We start from the raw sequence: 2,741 nt of genomic DNA, 5'->3' as shown, positions 1-2,741 counted from the left end.
AGATGAAAATTTATTTTGTGTTTTTAATTCAAAAATGCGATCTATTTCAAGTTGTTTTGTCTGGATCACAATTTCCAACAATGTACTGTAAAACCGCTCTACTTGTCCATTAGATGCACTGTGGAGTGGTGGAGCATTAACAATTTCATTACCGAAACTATTGTCAAGAAGATATCGGACGGTATGTGAATTTAGTGACTTCTCATTATCACAATAAATGATTTTGCATTAGATAAAATGTTCAAAAGTTAAATGAGTTGCGGCTTTCTATCTACAATTGTTCTAGAGGCTATAGTTTTCACAACTGCAAATTTGGAAAACTTGTCTAAAAATGTTAAAAAATATTTTGAATATGTAGAAAATATATCAATATGAGGGATTTCTCCTAAACACGATGGAATTTGCGTTTCAGCTCTCTTTTGCCTTTGACGGTTTCTATTATACTTTGACTTTGAACGATTTTGCAATTTCCGACCATATCTTTTGCTTTTTTCTCCAGTTTTAGAAAAAAAATAGTCGTTCAAAATTGGTTTTACGTTTTCTTGTGCGGCGCGATGAGCGCGTATGTTCAGTAATTAAGATTTTAGGCTGGTCATTTGGATCGAATATATCAATCACAAATTTCTTGGCGTATTTAAACTTCGTATTTGGAAATAATTTTATGTTGAATGTAACATCATGTTCCGACGGAAAAATAGAAGTAATTAGATTACATTTAAACGCTTAACAAAACTGCCCTATTCTCACTGCCGTTGGAAATTTACGAATCAGCTGTTTTTGGCATTCAGGCATAAACACAAATATTATTATATAAATACAAAGTATTTATTAAAGGAAAATATTGTAATGTCGTACTTTGTTATAAAAATTTTCCTTTTTTTATAAATATTATTATTGAGGAATTGTTTGATTTGAACCGCTTAGCAATGAAACGTTCGTTGCATGCACACATAATACTCAACATGGAGCAACTTCAACAAGGTCTATTTGGATGAAGGTACATACATATGTATATAAATATATGTATTATTATAATGTGTATATAATTCAGACTCGTGGCCAAATGTTTTGAGAAGTCGATTGCCAGGTGAATTCAGATGCATTTTTTAAAAGCAACTTCCGAATCAAGCGCAAATCCTTAAATAAATTGTGTATTATGTTGAAAGGCTTGGAGAAGAAAACCACTAACTACCGGAAAACAATTCAATTAGAAAAACGCATTGCTTTATTGCAATTGGAAATATGTTCGGAATTGGAAAAAGCACTGTCTGCTCCATTCTAATTGAGTTCTGCCATGAAGTTTGGCGATGTTTGTGGCCATTGTATTTGAAGAAACTCCCAACTAACGAATTTCAATCCCAACTAACGAATTTCAATTGCGAGAGTATATAAATGGTTTTGAATCATTGGGTTTCCTTCAAGTGTTAGGAGCTATAGGTAATAAGTTAATTTTTTTACGGTGGACTTTTTATATATTTTTAAGTTTTAGATGATTGTCATATAGAAGTTCGCCCCGCGGCAGAAGATGCTGTTGACTACTACAATTACAAAGGCTGGTATTCCATAGTTTTTTTGGCTTTAGTAGATGCAAGGTAAGTTTTTTCATGAAGATCTTTTAACACCTAATGTATTTCTTTAATCTTATAGATGCCGCATTATATACATCAACGTTGGTAGTCCAGGCCGTTGTAATGACTCTTCAATATTTGAGAGTTCATTTTTAAAAAGCCAGTTGGCACAATCTAGTTTATTATAGACATGAGTAGACAAATTTCGTCAAGTAATGCCTCAGTAGTTTTATTGGGCGTCTCTTCGTTCAAATAAGATGAACATTTGATGAAACCCTACCCTTTTCGTATAAATCAACCTTTGGATAAAAAAAAACTTAACTATGTTCTCTCGAAATGTCGAAGAGTGGTGGAGAATGCTTTCGGTCATTTAAAGGCAAGGTTTAGACGGTTTGGCAAAGGCTTGGATAACCACATAGTCAACAGGAGAGAGATCAAAACACGCTGCGTTTTGCACAACTTTTTAAATGAGGTAAATGTTGAAATTAATGAAAAGTGGATTTCAGCACAACAATCCAAAACGAAACTCGGCAGTTACCAGGAAACGTCTCCTACGTTTGTGGAAATGTTAACTCAAGAGCTGAATAAATAAGACAAGAGTTTGTTTCACATTTCGGTCAATTATTACATTCACCTTTGAAATTATTTATTTATTTATTCTTATTTATTCCACTACAAAAAAAAAATATTTCTGTATTTTATATGTATATTTACATATATATAAATTTTTTAAGTTTATTTATATAAATATTTTTCAATTCATACATTCTTTTTATACTCTCGCAACAAAAGTTGCTAAGAGAGTATTATAGTTTTGTCCACATAACGGTTGTTTGTAAGTCCTAAAACTAAACGAGTAAGATATAGGGTTATACATATATACCAAAGTGATCAGGGTGACGAGTAAAGTTCAAATCCGGATGTCTGTCTGCCCGTCCGTCTGTCCGTCCGTGCAAGCTGCAACTTGAGTAAAAATTGAGATATCTTAATGAAACTTGGAACACGTGTTCCTTGGCACCATAAGAAGGTTAAGTTCGAGGATGGGCGGAAACGGACCACTACCACGCCCACAAAATGGTGATAACCAAAAACACAATGAGCTATAACTAAGCCATAAATAAAGTTATGAAAATAAAATTTGGAACATAGGATCGCATTAGGGAGGGGGGAGTG

General features: G+C 33.2%; 1 long non-coding RNA gene across 1 annotated transcript; it reads left to right on the top strand.

Annotated features, from left to right (window-relative positions):
• Positions 1–418: 418 nt before the first annotated feature.
• Positions 419–2,231, top strand: LOC105220118 (uncharacterized). The gene is made up of 4 exons (XR_852279.3): positions 419–997; positions 1,052–1,437; positions 1,490–1,592; positions 1,648–2,231. It is a non-coding gene; the product is annotated as an uncharacterized LOC105220118 (long non-coding RNA).
• The last annotated feature ends 510 nt before the right edge of the window (positions 2,232–2,741 follow it).

The sequence above is a fragment of the Zeugodacus cucurbitae genome, chromosome 3, assembly GCF_028554725.1.
Source record: "Zeugodacus cucurbitae isolate PBARC_wt_2022May chromosome 3, idZeuCucr1.2, whole genome shotgun sequence".
Classification (NCBI taxonomy): Eukaryota; Metazoa; Arthropoda; class Insecta; order Diptera; family Tephritidae; genus Zeugodacus; species Zeugodacus cucurbitae.
The sequence above is the reverse complement of the archived record's forward strand: the minus strand, read 5'-3'. Positions and strand labels throughout refer to the sequence as shown.